At 41.1% G+C, this 19,272-nt stretch overlaps 1 protein-coding gene across 26 annotated transcripts in view; it reads right to left on the bottom strand.

Annotated features, from left to right (window-relative positions):
• Positions 1-19,272, bottom strand: part of DYSF (dysferlin) — a 223,145-nt gene that overhangs the window by 41,146 nt on the left and 162,727 nt on the right. The gene's annotated exons all lie outside the window — the stretch shown is intronic.

Here is a 19,272-nt window from a genome sequence, read left to right as displayed (position 1 = left end):
ATGATTAACAGTGCCATTTAAATACACAAACATCATGTAATCTAAAAACAGAACTTACACCTTCTTTTCCAGCACCATTGGAGCACTTAGAAAAAATTAAAAGCCACGTAGCCAATGTCAATAAAGTCCAAGGAATAAACCCATTACCAGTCACACTCTCTGACCTCAATAATAAAACTAGAAACTAATGAGAAACTCAAAAATTCCAACCTTTTAGAAATTTAAAGATGTACTCTTAAAACCCTTCTGAGTCAAAGGAAAAACCAAAACTAAAATCATAGATCCTTAGAAAATACCAAGAGTAAGAGGGCTATGCCTTAAAACTTGGTAGCCAAGTCTGTACTCAAAAGAAAATTTAGTCTTAAATATTCTTGCTTTTATACAAAAAGAATGAAAATAAATAACCTGATAACTCAAGAAGTTAGAGAAAAGTAGGAAGATAATTTGAAAATGATGAGTAGAATTATGGAGAATATTACAACTGATAATTCAATGCCAGAGAAAACTTTCAAAAGACCAAAAAAATAAACATTAGATTATTTACCAAATCTAATGTTAAAAAGTAGGTACACCATTAGGAATAAGAAAGATCAAATAAAAAGATATTATGGGGCTTCCCTGGTGGCTCAGTGGTTGAGAGTCCTCCTGCCGATGCAGGGGACACGGGTTCGTGCCCCAGTCTGGGAAGATCCCACATGCCGCGGAGCGGCTGGGCCCGTGAGCCATGGCCACTGAGCCTGCGCGTCCGGAGCCTGTGCTCCGCAACGGGAGAGGCCACAGCAGTGAGAGGCCCGTGTACCGCAGGAAAAAAAAAAAAAAACGATATCATGGAGAGAATAAAAATATTAAGAGATTTGCTACACCCAAATCAATGGAAAAACCCTGGAAAATCTAGATGAAGTAGGTAACTTTCTAAAAATATATATAAATTGCCAAAATTAATTCAAAAGTAATAGAAAACATGAAGAGATCACTTCCTGAAAGTGGAAGAGATCTCAAAGAACTACCTCCAAAAAAGACATCAGGCCAAGATGGTTTCTTTGGAGGCAGGTTCTATCAGTCTCTCAAAGAATAGATCATTCTTTGTTCCACAGTATAGAAAAAAAATGAAGTTTCTCCCTTTCATTTTGTGAAGCCTGACCAGGGGACACACACACACACACACACACACACACACACACACACACATCAATCCTATTCCTGAACAGAGATATAAAGGTCCTAAATAAAATACTAACAAATAGATTGCAGCAGTAGATTTTGCATGGTCAGACTGGATTATTCCAGAATGCAGGAGTGGCTCAGTATCAATAAGCAAGGAGAGAAAACCCAAATAATCATCTATAACAGAAATTTGCAAACTATGGCCTGGTAGCCAGCCACCTGGTTTTGTAATTTACATATTGTCTATGGCTGCCTCTTAACTACAACAGCAGAGCTGAGTAGTTGTGACAGAGACCTTATGTCCCCCAAACCTAAAGTATTTACTATCTGGCCATTTAAGAAGAAGCTTATCAACCCCTGATCTATATAGGCAAAAAAGAAGGGAGTGTGAGGGGTTATAAAATTGTTATAAAATTTTTAGTTATTTCTAAATGAAGCTCTCATGAGTTAAGAGTAAAAGGAAACTTTCTTAGCATTGTAAAGACTATCTTCAAGCAATAGCCAGCATTGTACTTAACAGTACCAGGCTTTCTCCCATAAGGGAGTCTGCCTCAGGGTTCAAATCCTGCCACTCCTAGCTGTGTGACCTTGGGCAAAACTTAACTTCTCTATGCCTCAATTATCTTGTCTGTAAAATGGAAAAACACTAATACCAATTCGACAGAGTTATCTTGAGGAATAAATGAGTCGTATGTATAAAGTGCACAGAACAGTGCCTAGCACGGTGCTACTGACAATAGTATTGCTTTTTTGTGTGGACCAGGTTAGCTTCTGGCCAAGGGCTGGCTCTCTCACAGACTGCCAGCAGGAGCGTAGCTGGCCACAATCTTTCCAGAAGGAAATCTGGCTGCATGTTTCTACAGCCCCAAAAATGTGCCTACATTTTGACCCATCACTCCCATTCTAGAAATCTATTCAAAGAAAGTATTTATAGATATGCATAGAGATTTAACTACATTTATAACACGGAAAAACAACTTAAGCATCTGACAATAAGGAACTTTTGGGGTAAACTGTACATTCATGTGATTAAATGTTGTACAACATAAAAAAAATGATGTTGTAGAAATGTTTATTGACATGGAAAGTTATTCACAATGGATGAGATTTACAACAGGTTAAAAACTGAATAATGAGAATTCTTTTTAATTAAAGGATCAAACCCCAAATGTTCACAGCAATTATCTGTGAATGATAAGATTACAGATGTTTTGTTTATTCCTTTTATTCTTGTGTATCACTCAAAGTTTTCTAATTTTTCATTGTATGCATGTATTCCTTACATAATTTTAAAAATGAAAGATTTTAAAAATAAAGAACAATACAAGGATACTTCAAAACACACCACCAAGAAAATGAAAAGGTAATTCACTGAACAGGAGAAAATATTTTCCCATGTGTATCTGATAAGGGATTTGTAACCAGAATATATAGAGAACTCACACAATTCAATAATAAAAAGATGAATAACGCAATAAAAATGAGCCATGGATTAAAACAGACATTCCTTGAAAGAAGATACACAAATGGCCAATAAGCACATGAAAAGATGCTTAACATCGTTAGCCATCAAGGAAATGCAAATCAAAACCACAATGAGAGAACATCTCACACCACTAGGATGGCTATAACCAAAAAGTCAGATAATAACAAATGTTGGTAAAGATGTGGAGAAACTGAGACCCTCATCTACTTCTGGTGGAAATGTAACATGTTGCGGTCACTTTGGAGAATAGCCTGGCAGTTCCTCAAAAGATTAAACAGAGAGTAACCATATGACCCAGGAATTCTACACCTCATTATATATCCAAGAGAAATGAAAACTTAGGTCCTCACAGAAACGTGTACATGAATGTTCATAGCAGCATTATGCATAATAGCCCCAAAGTAGAAACAATCCAAATGTCCATCAATGGATAAAGAAAATGTGACGTACCCATACAATGGCACACTATTTGATAATAAAAAGCAGTGAAGAACTGATACATGTTACAACTTGGATGAACCTTGGAAACATTATGCTAAATGAAAGAAGTTCATATGTGGTCACAAAAGATCACATGGCATGATTTCATTTATAAGAAATGTCCAGAATAAGCAAACCAATAGAGACAAAAAATAGATTAGTGGTTGGGAGGAAATGGGGGACAACTGCTCTTGGGGTACAGGATTTCTTTTTGGAATGATGAATATATTCTAAAGTTGATGATGGATGACGGTTGCACAACTCTGTTGATAAACTAAATGCCACTGAATTGTATGCTTTAAATAGGGGCTTGTATTTTTGTGGATTATTGCAAAAAAAAGGTGTTAAAATAAAAAAGAACAGATGATAAAATACAAGCATATAACCTCTAACAGAAGAACAAAAGCAGAAATCTCAGGTATTTATTTTAAGGAAATTAGAGTTAAGATTTTTTGGGTTTTTTTTTTAAAAAGAACTAGCAATTGACCACCTAACAGGACTTAAGTCTTACCACACTCGAGAACTCTCAGCTGTAGTTTCCTCCTCCCTCCAAGTTCCAGGTGATTTCTATGGCTGGTTCTCCTTAAGCAGACACACTGGTGAGGAGCAGGGCTGGTGACTTTCCTAACCCCTGGTAACCCCAGCTAGCCAGCTGCTCAGTGATTTCAGTCCCCCTTTTCTCCCTGCATCCCGTAGGTAAGTCCTCTTCTAATCGTCCTCATTCTTGACAGAAATGACACATGCAGCAGAATCATAATTTACATCCTAGCTAGTTTATATTTGGCCTCTTTGCCCTTCCCCACTTCTAAATTTCCTTGGCCCTCTCTTGCTCCATTGTGTTTCTGGCCAATCAAACCTAGGTTTAAACCCAGCTCTTCCCCATCACATCCAATGTGGCTGAACAATAGCAAACCAGAGGCTGGTCTCACTCCAAGTTCATGTCACAGCCTCAAGTGGGTCCATTGCTGTCATCCACTCCATCTCAACTCACTGGTCCTCTGCTCTCCCCCCGCCGGACACGAGCATTCCACACCTTCTCCTTTCCTCTCAGCCCTCTAACACCTCCTCCCTGTCGTCACTCTGGGCCAGTGACCCTGCTTCCTCTTTCTCTTAGAACAGAAGCAATCAGAAGAGACCTCACCCCCTGCAAGCCCACCAGCACCGGCACCACACCCACCCTCCCTCCTGTTACAAAGGTGCTCTGCTTGCACCCCGACCCAAGGCCACCCCTGCACTCATGCCCTCTGACCCATTCAAGGACGTGATCCTCTTCCCCCTCTCCTGTGTCATCACGCTTCCCTCTCTACTGGATCATTCCCATCGGCGTTCAAACATGTGACACTAGTCCCCCATCATTTAAAAAGAAAACCCTCAAACCGCACTTTTGGCTCCCACCTACTTTCTTTCTTCCTTTTGCAGAAAAACGTCTAGAGTTGTCTACACTTGTCTCTAATTCTTGTCTTTCCATTCTCTCTGCTCCACCGAAACTTGCCTGTCAAGGTCACCGAGGACTCAGGCCTCAAAAATCAACCAAGAGCAGTATTTGATAGAGGCAGTCACTTCCTGTCTTTGAAACATCCCCCTTGCCTTACAGAGCATCACGGTTGTGGTCCTCCCACCCTACTGGTCATGCCTTCCCAGTCTCTGCTGATTCCTCCTTGTCACCTGTGCTTTGATCATCTGAGTGGCCTGGGGCTCCAGGCTCAGACCCCTTCTCCTCCCCATCCACTCTTACTCCCTTGGGGTTCCCCTCGAGTCTGATGTCTTTAAATAACATATACACTGAGGAACCCCACGTGGAGCTCTCTCCAACCTGCATGACTCCTCTGAACTCCAGCTGCCTGTTTAACATCTCCGACTAGACATCTAATGAGCTTCTCGAATGTGCCATCTCCAGAATCCAATTCCTAATCACACCTCCCACCCGCCCACCTGCTCCTTCCACAGTCTTCCTCTTATAAGCAACTGCAACTCCTTCCTTCCAGATGCTCACGTCAAAACCCCCGAAGTCACTTTGGACTCTTCCTCATGCCCCACATTCCATCCATCGGCGAATCCTGCTGGCGCCACCTTCAGTACATACTCAGAATCAGACCGATTCTCCCCTATCACCACGGGCCTGGTCCCCATCATCTGGATTGTTTTGGGGGTTTTGTTTTTTTTTAAACATCTTTATTGGAGTATAATTGCTCTACAATGGTGTGTCAGTTTCTGCTTTATAATAAAGTGAATCAGCCATACGTATACATATATCCCCATATCTCCTCCCTCTTGCGTCTCCCTCCCACCCACCCTCCCTATACCACCCCTCTAGGTGGTCACAAAGCACCAAGCTGATCTCCCTGTGCTATGCGGCTGCTTCCCACTAGCTATCTATTTTACGTTTGGTAGTGTATATATGTCCATGCCACTCTCTCACTTTGTCCCAGCTTACCCTTCCCCCTCCCCGTGTCCTCAAGTCCATTCTCTACATCTGTGTCTTTATTCCTGTCCAGCCCCTAGGTTCTTCAGAACTTTTTCTGTTTTGTTTTGTTTTGTTTAGATTCCATATATATGTGTTAGCATACGGTATTTGTTTTTCTCTTTCTGACTTACTTCACTCTGTATGACAGACTCTAGGTCCATCCACCTCACTACAAATAACTCAATTTCATTTCTTTTTATGGGTGAGTAATATTCCATTGTATATATGTGCCACATCTTCTTTATCCATTCATCTGTCAATGGACACTTAGGTTGCTTCCATGTCCTGGCTATTGTAAATAGAGCTGCAATGAACATTGTGGTGCATGACTCTTCTTGAATTATGGTTTTCTCAGGGTATATGCCCAGTAGTGGGATTGCTGGATCATAGGGTAGTTCTATTTTTAGTTTTTTAAGGAATCTCCATACTGTTCTCCATAGTGGCTGTATCAATTTACATTCCCACCAACAGTGCAAGAGGGTTCCCTTTTCTCCACACCCTCTCCAGCATTTATTGTTTGTAGATTTTTTGATGATGGCCATTCTGACCAGTGTGAGATGATACCTCATTGTAGTTTTGATTTGCATTTCTCTAATGATTAGTGATGTTGAGCATCCTTTCATGTGTTTGTTGGCAATCTGTATGTCTTCTTTGGAGAAATGTCTATTTAGGTCTTCTGCCCATTTTTGGATTGGGTTGTTTGTTTTTTTAATATTGAGCTGCTTGTAAATTTTGGAGATTAATCCTTTGTCAGTTGCTTTGTTTGCAAATATTTTCTCTCATTCTGAATTGCACCAGTCTTCTAACTGGCCTCCCTGCCTTCACCCTTGCCCCCAAATCTATTCTCAATATGACAGCCACACACATCGGAACACATCGCCTCTCTGTGCAAATCCAGTGATTTGCCAACTCGCTTCGAATAAGGCCAAAGCCCTTACAACAACAGCAAGCTAAAGTCTCTCATGATCAGGCCCTCACACCTCCCCCACCTCACGTCCTTCCACTACTTCCTCACTCACGCCGCTCCCACCCCGGTGGCCTTCCCAGTCCACGAACATCTCCAGAGCCTTCATGCTCCTCCCACGGCAGGAACTCTATTCCTCCCCTGGGTCACTTCATCACCTCCTTCAAGTCTTGACTAACTACGATCTGTTTTCCCCTCCTTATTCACCATATTTTAAATCACTATCCCCCTTCCAGCAATTCTCATTCCCCCTTCCTTGCTTTTTCTCCCTAGCAATTATCACCATCAGACACTCCATATATTTTATTTAGGTACTTGTTTATTATGTCCCATGATGGCACAGATGTTTATCTTTTTTAACGCGATACCTCCATCCAATCCTTAGAACATTGCCTGGCGCATTTTTGGAGGCCAGTCAATATCTAACGGATATAGGAATGCCTAGACAGCAGGGGGGTGGGGAGGCAGGATCCCTGGCTTTTAAATTTCCTAAAGCAGATAATATGCCATTAAAAAAAGAGGTTTAAGAGGAGGTTCTTTCCAGCCCTTCTCCCGCTATTTACAGAGGAGATGCAAGAGTAGAGTGGGAGAGGAAGCAAGAACCAGAGTCTGTGAGGGTTTCTGGTAAGGCAGCCCCACACCCTCTGCCACAGGTTAGCCCCGAAGTGTACATGGCATAGACCCCTCTGTAACCTTGGACATCCGGTAAGCAGCAGCCATCCGGAAATTGCCAGAGAATTTGGGGCGTATGGCGTTTGACAGAAGACGGCTGCAGGGGTGTCATGGGACAGAGAGCCTGAGGCAGTCCTCGTCATTTCCTGTAGACCCCGGAGTGTCACAAAGGAGCTGCCAACTTGTACCGTGCTCCCCAGAAAGGCTCGAAAGGTAGTCGAGAGAGAGAGTCGGGACACCTGAAAGGGCCTTCTGGTCGAGATAATGAGCTACAGTCTGTTTGGTCTGTGTGCCCAATAGATCCAGGGTGCGCACACACTAGTGACCGGGGGTCCCTTCCTGTGGAGGTCATGACCTTATGGAAGCCCAACCCAGAACTCAGCTGCCTCCCAGGCGTGAGGACAAGAAGGAAAAATCCAAAACTAACTAAAGCTTAAACCTAAATGGTTGAAGTTACCAGGACTTTTCTGCCAGGAAAAATGTGAGCTCAAAAGAGAGATTAAGTTGAATTACAGAAAAATAAAGTTATATTTTCAACACGCTCACAGATGTGTGACTTGAAAATATCATTCCTGCTCTTTCACTAACCTGGCTTCTGATGGAGTTACTTCATGCCCACTTCTTCCTTCCCTTCCTCAAGAAGCCCAAGAATAAGTTAGCCCCCCGTGAGAATGAGCCCCACAGAAACAGGATGGTCCTCCCATGTCTTATCCCAGATGTACCAAAGCCAAGCCACCCTCTGGTGTTAGTGGAATCCGATGATCCAAAGCTCCAAAAGGGAGATGGTCGCACACACTCTCTAATTCGAAGTGTGCTCTTGACCTCATTGTGTAATAGCTAAGCATCTAGTCTTGGAACGCGACAAAGAGGAGAAACAAATGCAAATGGCTCGATGGTTGAAGTGTTACCTCAGGCTTCAGCAAGAAGTCTGGCCATTAAAGCTTTATTTCCCCGTGCCCAGGGTTCAAGGTCCCTCACCATTCAGCCAGCCAAGCAAGTCAGTCTGATCAAGGCACGGACTGGCGGCCTCTCCAATTTCAGCTAATAGCCAACATTCAGTTCCTGAGCAACCGGAGCCATGTAACAAAGACATGCTTCTCCGGGCTTGATCCAGTCTAATGGGCACCCTAATCCCTCTGAAGACCCAAATCAGCACGGCACATTCAGACCATTTAATCTCCCGTTTTCATTCGGTAAGCCTGACGCAGTTCATGAATATGGATGGCGAAATTGACAACAATCATTCCAAGCCTGACTTTCTGTGAAGTTAGGAAAGTTGGGGAAGGCAGGGAGTATCGCTTGTGTTCTCTCCCCAGGATGAACTCTTGAATCAAAGAGAAAAGTTCATGGTCAAATTCCTTTATCACCAAGGTTACAATTTTAAACCTTGGAGCCACCTAGGGAAATATACACCCACCTCCATTTTTTAAAACTAATTTTAAGCAGGCCTTCATTGCCTACGGCAACCAGAAGGTAGCCATGCTAGACCGTGTTGAAAGTAATTTCTGTCTTAGCACAAATCAGGATCATCAAGATCGTAATATTAGAACCCAACACTGGGATTAGTATGGGCTTCGAGTTGGTGTCTGTGAAGATATTTTGTGACCTATAAAGTTTACCATGATAAACGCCCTTGTTGATGTTGTCAGCATCATCAGGTTGACCCCCAGTGCTTCTGCCCCATATAGCTCAATATCTGCAGAACTGGAATAATGACGTGATGATTCTCTAGTTCTTTAATTAATGTCTTGAGATTTAAACACTGAGTCTGTTTGCTCACACACACATCAATACAAACACAGACACAACATACAAGTACTCACACCTCCATGTAAACCAGGAAAACCCCTAGACGTGCAACGCCCCGACTCTGAACCTACCCCACCCCATGCATACTAAAAGCTTCATGCCCCCCCAAACCACACAGACTTACACCCACGGTCAGCTACCGTGTTGATTCAGCAGAACTCTACACACTAATGACCAAAAAAACCCACTTAATTATTCCCACGAGTGGAACACTGGGCTTTCAGTCTCGTGTGGACACTCCCTGCAGTTCTGCCTCCATGTCTGTGGAAGGGATCACTACTCTGTTTACTCTGACTTCCAGCTGGACCAGCAGAGGTGGGAGGAAAAGGAAGACCTTTAACCAAAATGCTGAACTGCTTCCAAAAGGCCCCGCGAATCAGTGTGCCTGATATCTGGCAAAGTCAAGCAGATGGTGAGCAGAGAAGGGTCAGGACCTGACAGTTTGACTACTGGCCTGATCCAGATGGAGGGCCCAAGTGAGGTGGGGGACCTGTGGAAAATCTCTTCCAAACTCAGAAGCCTAAGGTATGTATGGGGGCCCCATGACTTGGTCCTCTGAGGACAGCATGACCCCATAACCCATGCAGAAAGTCCAAACGCATGGAATCTATCCAGCAGGGTGAATGAAAGAAGAGTGTTCAAACCTATGAAGAAAGCAATGAGACATTGCTACTCAAAATCTGTGATGATTCCAGTAGGGCCTGGGCAAAAACCTTGCCTTACCTTCGTTCTGCTTATGTAGACAGTTTTGTTTGACAGGAGTTCCAACCATCTACTTAAGAGAAAAACTATTTTTGAAGGCCTTCCCAGGGCTGCAGAAGCATTCATCAAACTACAGACACTAATCTTAGCTATCTTAAATTCAATTTTAGAAGTATTTTGGGGGAGCCTACTATGTGCCAAAGTCAACCTACTTTCTAGTTACTGTGTGAGTTTTCATACACAAAGTCATATTACTTTTCAAATATTCTATATTTCGAACTTGCTGCTAATTCAGGCTGGTTTCCCATGCCTCCGTGAACGTAAGAGAGGTGCTCACGTCACTGGGCAGGTTGATAAGCTCCGCTGTGCATCCTCAGGGGGAACCTGGACTCAGCAGTGAGAGCTGAACCAAGTTCCAAGCACTGTTTTGACCCAGGCTGGGGAACGGGAGGGGACAGGGATGATGACAGGACCATCAGGGGTAGGAAGGCATTAAATTAGACCTCAGAGAGAACTTCCTGTCCTGTAGATTTTCAAGGAAAGCCGAGAATTTCCCTCTGGGAAGAGATGAAGCTTCTTCCTCGTGGACCAGGGGAAAGACCTCTTGGGAAGAGGGGAGTACAGGGCAGAGGCAGGGAGGGCTGCTAGGTGGGGGCTGGGGCCTCTTCTTCCCTGATGAGGCCCTGGAGTTCGCCAGACAAGTCTCACCCTGGGCTGTCCCCCCTGCAGTGCGCATCGAGGGAGGAGGGGTGCACCCCCGAGGAGACCACAGGAATGCCAAGCAGGGGAAAGGCGCCCGGAGCCAAGGGCTCCGGCAACGAGGATCCAATATCGGCGGGTGACTCCAGCCCCCGTAACAGGAGAGACCGTAAAGTATGTGCTCTGCTTCCCAACCAGCAAACACAGCAAATAACCAATTACTCCAAATAGCTAACAGATTTCGGCTCTGATTTCCCTCCCCTTGCCTCCCCTGTGCCTTCACTTGTCATTGGATGGGCGATTTGTATTTGCTCTGAGAAAATGAGAGAAGGAATGACTCACAAAGGAAGGTCCAGATTACACACAGTGACAGGCATCAAACCTCCCTAATCAGAACTAATGGGAGTGGGGGGAGGCCAGGCTGCACTGGCAACACATCTGAACCAGAGATATTTTTAAAGAAGTACAGTTTTGTTACTTTCAAGCGCATACAATAATTCTTGCTAAACCAATAGTGCCAAATACATGTCCTTAGGAAACCTGCTTTAAGGAGAAGATAAGTACCTTCCTCGTTAGCACATCTGACATGTACAAAAGTCCAGGTAAAAACCATTCGTGTTATTAAGGTGAAAACACTGCCCCTGAAACTCTCAAGGCCAGAGGTGCAAGCACGGTGCACTGAGACAAATTGCCTTGGGCACCTTCTGGAAATACTTCCTCACTTGGGAGACACACCCTGTCATTGATTCCTTTGCTCAGAAAACCTTTGCTTCCAAGTCTTTTGATAAATTGTTGTTGGTACTCATAAGCTGCAGTGAAGCATTCCCCCCAAAACTTGGAATTAAGAGAAATAGGGCTGCCCTCGGAGAATCAGACCATGAAATCAATGCAGAGGGGTTCAGAGCAAGGAGAGGCAAAATCATCTCAAAGGGAAAGGCAGCTTCTACGCTGAGCCTTAACCGTAAGTGGGTAAATTGTACTAATACATCTAGAGAAAGGCTATGTCAGGAAACAAAGGAACTGATCAGTCCTGGAAATGTAAGAGAAGAGGAGTTAGAGTTGACTGTTCACACCAGCATCATCAGAGGCAGGATCCCAGGGTTAGGGACTAAAGCTGTGCCTTTCTTTGGAGATGGAGGTATCAGTCCGTTTTGGACAGCTGATACTCAATTTCAAATCCCAGAACTCCTCTCTCCTCATTCTGATTCTTCACTCATCTCCAGTCACAACTTGGCTTCCCAACTGCTGAGCCTATAGAGAGACCACAGGCTGGACCACTATCCAAGATCACATCCCCCAGGCAGAAGTATTTCTCACTGTAAACTCATACATTGGTAACCTTGGTCTAGAAACTTGAAAAATATGCATCTAGCCCTAAGAAAGTTGACCCATCAGGTGTCTGAGCTCACAAGGTTGAGGGTCCACACAGCCAAGACTGTAGAAACTTCTCTAGACTAACACCCCTGCCTGGAGCCTGCTCTCCTTTATTTAAGAAACTCCTATATAGGGTTCTATAGGCAAGAACTGTGGCTCGGACCTAGCCAGCCAGCATCTGACTGCCCCAACAAACATAGAAAACAAACTCTTCAGCCCAGTAGAAAAGCCTCTGATCCTGTTTTCCTTCTTAATTCTCCCACCCTGCTGGATTCCTAACTGGCAAGGTAAATTTACAACAACCTTAGACTGTTTCCTTCTTCCTTTTACCTGAGTTTGAGATTAGAAGGGGGCCTATGCACTAATGCAAGAGCCATTGGAGCTCCTGGTTCTTGACAAGCAAGGACTTCCCTCTGTGAGGACAGAAAGAAAAGATTAAGGTTCAAAAGAAGGGGGACAATACGAAGACTAAGATAAGTGTTCTGTTAAAGGGTTGAGTAAAAACGAAAGAAAACAAAGGACCAATTTATGGTCACAGGAAGTCTCAGGAGGATCCCATAAACAAGAAGTTAGAGCATGTGGTCCTGAAGGAACTAGCATCTGCATGAAGACATCATGACTGTCAAATTGAAAACTATAACAAAGACACTGATTTCCAGCAAAATGGCAAACTAGAGGACCAGAGAAACCCTCCAAGTAAGAACACCTAAATTAATTAATACGGTATCTTTAAAATTCTTTTTAAATGCATGACTGAGCTGATAGGAATGTAAAGAAGATCCTTGGAGGCAAATGAAAAATAAAAAATCCAGAGAAATAAGGAGCCAAAATGCAAACTAACGGTGGGGCCCAAAAAGCCCAAGCCAAACATTTAGTTTTAAGTGAATCTGAGTTTGTAGTGTTTCCAGGCATCTGATAAAAGTAAACATGTGTCCTCTCTGAAAGAATGTGACTTTCATCCAGGCCTCAAAGAACTCTCAGATAAAGTTCCAAGGAACATGAGTTCACAATTGAAAATACTGAAACACATAAGAAACAAGGCACCATGAGTGAGAGTCAGCTAGAAACACCAACTGCAGATCAGACTTGTCAGGACAACAGAAAGCAGAATTAACAGAAATAGGACTTTTAAGAAAAAAACTGTTTAAAAAATAAAGGCATTAACAATATGGCAAAAGAACAAGATACTTTCAAAAATAAACAAGAAGATTTGGAAAAAAAGAGAACTTTTAGAGATAAAAATATTAATACTTAGGACTAGAAACTCAATAGACAGGGTTACATAACCTTTAGAAACAAGACTTAGTGAACTAGAAGACATATCTTCAGAAATTAGCCAGTGTGTAACACAAAGAAACACGAAATATGAAAGAAAGTTGAACCGACATGGAGAATAGAGCAGGTCCATTGAAGATCTAATCAGGATTTTAGAAGGAAATGAGAGAATGGGGAATATGTAATATTTGAAGAGATAATGGTTGACCATCCAGAACTAATTAAAAGGAAAAAGGAAAAAAACAGTCCTCAGATTTAGGAAGACAACAGCACAATGGAAGCCAGAAGGTAGTGAGATTAGTGAGATAGTATCTTCAAAGTGATGACTGGAGATAAGTGTCAGTGAAACTAGTATTTCTAAAATAAGAGTGAAATAAAAATATTTTCAAACAATAATTAAAAAGTGAGACATGCCTGCTGCCAAACACCTGGAAAGCCACACACACACACACACACACACACACACACACACACACTGGGGCTGACCCTCACGCACCTGCCGGGCAATAGGAATGGGCATCATCAGAAAATCTACAAACAATAAATGCTGGAGAGGGTGTGGAGAAAAGGGAACCCTCCTGCACTATTGGTGGGAATGTAAATTGGTACAGCCACTATGGAGAACAGTATAGAGGCGCTCAAAAAACTAAAAATAGAACCACCATATGACCCAGTAATCCCACTCCTGGGCATATACCCGGAGAAAACCATAATTCAAAAAGATACATGCACGCCAATGTTCATTGCAGCACTATTTACAATAGCCAGGACATGGAAGCAAAATGTCCATCAACAGAGGAATGGATAAAGAAGACGTGGGAAAAAATTGGAAAAACATTAAACAAAGTGACGACATTGCCAACTGTTACACGATCTAAGAATGTCCAAACAATGGCAGCAAATGAGTAGCTGGAGAATAAGGGAATCGTGGAGTGAAGAGTCTTGGACTAGGATTCGGGAGATTTGGGATTAAATATTACTTTATTTATTATCATTATGCCAATTTTAAATGAAGGAATAGAAGCTCAGAAAGTTAACTAAGTCAACCAAAGATACCTAGCTTCTGAGTGGCGGGAATGAGATTGAAATGCAAAGCACTGAACAACTCAACTGACATTTCTCACTGCAGATATCCAACTGCCTTCTTGATATATCTTTCTAAGGTCTAACAGGCATCTTAAACTGGACTGGACAAAATAGAGCTTTGAATTTCTCTGCCTGCCCTCCTAATTCACTTCCCCACAGATTTTCCCCATCTCAGTTATGGTATCATCCTATCCATCCAGTTGCTCAGGCTTCAAACTTAAAGAACCATCCTTGATTTCTTCTAATTCATCGGTAGGATCTACAAGTTCTATCTCTAAAACATATCCTGCCACTAATACTGTTCAACTATCATTTTTTACCCCAACTATGGCAACAGCCTCTAAATTGGTCTTCTAGAAGAACATATCTTTAAGTAGGGACGTCAGGTGCTCCTGAGAACTCTTGCCTCCTTTATAGTCCATCCTGCATACAGAAGCCAAAGTGGACTTTGTAAAGTGTGATTCAGACCCGGCCATACCTCAGTTTAAAGTCACCCAAGGCCTTCTCTTTATAACCAGAAAAAAAATCCACTGTCCTTGAAGTGCCCATGCACTCATTCCCCTGCTCCCCACTCTCCCCTTCATTCCCTACTCCGAGCCATGTTGACTTTTCTGCCTCTTAGACAGTCAGCTCCTTTCCATCTCAGGATTTTGACATCAGCTTTTCCTTATCCACATATCTGCCTCCTACTCATCATTCAAGTAACAATCAAAATGTAACGGCAAAGTAACTACCTTAGTTAAAGCAACCCCCTCACTCACTCTGAATGGCGTTTCCACATTTTGTCTTCTTCTTAGTGCTATCACTTCTTGAAATCCCAAGAGATTGAAGCCTCATTGAAGACATAGACTCTGTTTTACACACTTTAGTATTTCATGCCCAGAATGGTACCTGTGTATATTTGGTGTTTAATAAATATTGTTTGATTGACTGAATTAATGGGTTATTTGCGTCCTAAGGTAACCTTTCAGAAATGATGAACTAACTAGTGAAACAATAGAACATTCTCTTTCTAAATCCAGGCATATGAATATATTGCGAGTTTGGTTCCAGACCATCTCTATAAACCAAATATCGTAATAAAGAGAGTCACATGAATTTTTTGGTCTCCAAATGCATATAAAAGTTATGTTTACACTATGTTGTAGTATATTAAGTGTGAAATAACATTATGTCTAAATAAAAAATGTACATACCTTAAAAAAAAGATGTGGTACATTTATACAATGGAATATTATACAGCCATAAAAGGAATGAAATAGTGTCATTTGCAGAGATGTGGATAGACCTAGAGATTTTCATACAGAGTGAAGTAAGTCAGAAAGAGAAAAACAAGTATCATATAATACTGCTAGAAAAATGGTACATATGAACTTATTTGCAAAGCAGAAATAGAGACATAGATGTAGAGAACAAATTTATGGATATCAAAGGGGGAAGGGGGTGGGATGAATTGGGAGATTGGGATTGACATATACACACTACTATATATAAAACAGACAACTAATGAGAACCTACTATATAGCACAGGGAACTCTACTCAAAGCTCTATGGTGACCTAAATGGGAAGGAAATCTAAAAAAGAGGGGACACATGTATATATATAACTGATTCACTTTGCTGTACAGCAGAAACTAACACAACGTTGTAAAGCAACTATACTGCAATAAAAAAAAATTTTAATAGAGAAAATAAGTGAGAATGTTTATAATGAATTGATCCCAATTACAGGAATTTCTATAGGCTCTACTTCAGGAATAAAGATGATCTCAGGAGAAAGAAGACTGGTCTACAAAACAAAACAGTCAACATGGGCATAGCTAAAAGAAAAATCAATTACTTAAAAAATAATATTGCTTTAAAGGTGTCATTTATAGAAGTAGAGCTAAAATATTGAACAAAAGTTTGTAAATTGGTAAGTGACTGGAATTAAAGCATCCAAAGTTCCTTGTAATATTTTGGAGGAGGCTATAAATACCAATTAAATTTAGACTTTACTAAATTGAATATACATGTTAAAGTTTCTATACTAATCCCTGAAGGAATAGAAACAATGTATAGCTTTGAAACTGAAAAGGGAAAAAGGAATGAAAAGACGGGGGCAGGGGGTGGGGGCAGGTGAATCTTTCAATCCAAAAAAATTTTAAAAAGAGGAAAAAAAGAAAAGGGCTGGACAGTAGAATAAAATGGCAGAAATAAATCCAAATATATCAGTAAGACACAATTAATATATTACACTGTCCAACTCTCTAATTAAGAGCTTATGTCAGAATGTATTAAAAAAAAACCAGACTCCACCTATTTGCTGTTCATCAGAGAGACACCTAAAACATAAAATCACAGAAAAGTTGAAAGTAAAAAGAAAAAGATATACTAGGAAAACATCAAGCAAGAGAATATGGTATAGCTATGTTAACATGAGACAAAACAGACTTTAAGGCAAAACTCATTAGTAGAGATTTTAAAAGGTAAGGAGTGGGGGTTTACTACGTATCATTAAAAGATTCAATTCTCTAGGAAGATATAAGAAATCTACAGTTGTTTGTGCCTAATAACACAGCCTCAAATATATAAAGGAAAAGTAGGCAGAAATAACAAGGAAGAACAAACATCACATCAAAGCAGGATGTTTTAATATCTCAAAAATTGATAAACCACACAAAACAAGATCGCAAGAAAATAGATTTGAATAACACAGTTAACAAGTCTGATCTAAATGGACATGCTATATGTAAAACACATTGGGAGAATACACATCCTTTTCAAGCACACACAAGATCATTACAAAAATTGACCCTGTACTAGGCCATAAAGCAAGTGTCAAGAAATATTGCACACAGACCACATTCTCTGAACCATAGTACTGTTAAGCTAGAAACCGATAAAAAGATAACTTAAAACATAAGTTAGGAATTTCTAAAACATACTTTTAAACAATTCAGGTGTCAAAAAGAAATATGACAGAAATCAGAAAATACTCAGGACTAAAAAACAACAAAAATATCACTTACCAAAACCTGTGGGATGCATAAAGCAGTACTTCGAGGGAATTCTATAGCCTTAAATGCTTACATTAGAAAAGAGGAAAGTTTGAAAATTGATGAACTAGGCATAGCTCTTAAGAGGTTAAAAATATAACAAGCTCTCTAAAACTCGAAGGAAGAAGATAATAAAGAAAAGAACTAGAAACTAGAAAACACGGAAACAATAGAGCTAAATCAACAGACATAAAAATTGGTTCTCTGAAAAGACTTTTACAGATCTGACAAATTTTGGCAAGAATAATAAAATATAACCTTAGGAATGAAAGGGAACATAAATAGAAGAAGAAATTTTTTCAAAACAGTAAGAGGTTATTATGAAAAACACTATGTCAATAATTTTTAGCAAGAAATGGATAAATTCCTATAAAATATAAATCACCAAAAACGACTCACGTAGAAACAGAAAATCTCAAAGGTCCTATAAACATTTTTAAAATTTTTATCAGCAGTTTTAAATATCCCCAAGAAGAATGCTAAGTCTAGACAGTTTTACAAATGAATCTACCAAACCTTCAGGCAACAGATAATTTCAAGCTTTTATCATTTATTCAGAGACTAGAAAAAGAGAAAATATGCCCCAAGTCATTTTATAAGATTAATATTACCTAGATACCAAAACCTGAAAAGAACAGTATCAGAAAAAGAAACTCCAGGCCATTATCACTCATAAAGATTGATGCAAAAAAATTCCTAAAGTAAACATTTGCAAACTGAACCCAACAATGCAGAAAAAAGACAATGTAACATGACCAGGATAGATAGTTTCAGAACTGCAAAGTTGTTTCAGCATTTTAAAAAATCTATTAATGGGGGCTTCCCTGGTGGCGCAGTGGTTGAGAATCTGCCGCTAATGTGGGGGACACGGGTTCGAGCCCTGGTCTGGGAGGATCCTACATGCTGCGGAGTGACTAGGCCCATGAGCCACAACTACTGAGCCTGCGCGTCTGGAGCCTGTGCTCCGCAACAAAAGAGGCCGCGATAGTGAGAGGCCCGCGCACCGCGATGAAGAGTGGCCCCCGCTTGCCACAACTAGAGAAAGCCCTTGCACAGAAACGAAGACCCAATACAGCAAAAATAAATAAATTAATTAATAACCTCCTATCCCCAACATCTAAAAAAAAAAAAATCTATTAATGTAATTCACCACATTAACAGATTAAAGGAGAAAAATCATATGATCACCTCAACAGATCCATAAAGAACACTGAATAAAATTTAACATCATTCATCATAAAAACTCCTAGCTAGCTAGTAATCACTCACCTGATAAATTTCATACTCAGTGGTGGAACATAAAAATATTCTATTTTATGGATAAAGAAGATGTGGTACATATATACAATGGAACATTACTCAGCCGTAAAAAGGAATGAAATTGGGTCATTTGTAGAGATGTGGATGGACCTAGAGACTGTCATACAGAGTGAAGTAAGTCAGAAAGAGAAAAACAAATATTGTATATTAACGCATACATGTGGAATCCAGAAAAATGGTACAGATGAACCGGTTTGCAGGGCAGAAATAGAGACACAGATGTAGAGAACAAACATGGACACCAAGGGAGGAAAGTGGGCGGGGGGGAGGGAGGTGGTGGTGGTGGGATGAATTGGGAGATTAGGACTGAAATATATACACTAATATATATAAAATAAATAATTAATAAGAACCTGCTGTATAAAATAAATAAATAAAATAAAATTCAAAAAAATATATTCCATTTTAAATTAGAGCAGATAAGAATACTATTATCAGTTACATGGCATATTAAACTTGTGGTCCCAGTCAGTGCAATCAGACAAGAAAAGGAAATAATAAAAAAGAAAAAGAAATTAAAAGTGCACAGAAGGGCTTCCCTGGTGGCGGCGCAGTGGTTGGGAGTCCACCTGCCAGTGTGGAGGACGCGGATTCGTGTCCCGATCCGGGAGGATCCCTCATGCCGCAGAGCGGCTGCACCCGTGAGCCATGGCCCCTGGGCCTGCGTGTCCGGAGTCTGTGCTCCGCGGCAGGAGAGGCCACAGCAGTGAGAGGCCCGCATACCGCCAAAAAAAAAAAA

Source organism: Aethalodelphis obliquidens, unplaced genomic scaffold (genome assembly GCF_003676395.1).
Source record: "Aethalodelphis obliquidens isolate GAN/ISIS:26980383/991018 unplaced genomic scaffold, ASM367639v1 scaffold40, whole genome shotgun sequence".
NCBI lineage: Eukaryota > Metazoa > Chordata > Mammalia > Artiodactyla > Delphinidae > Aethalodelphis > Aethalodelphis obliquidens.
The sequence above is the reverse complement of the archived record's forward strand: the minus strand, read 5'-3'. Positions and strand labels throughout refer to the sequence as shown.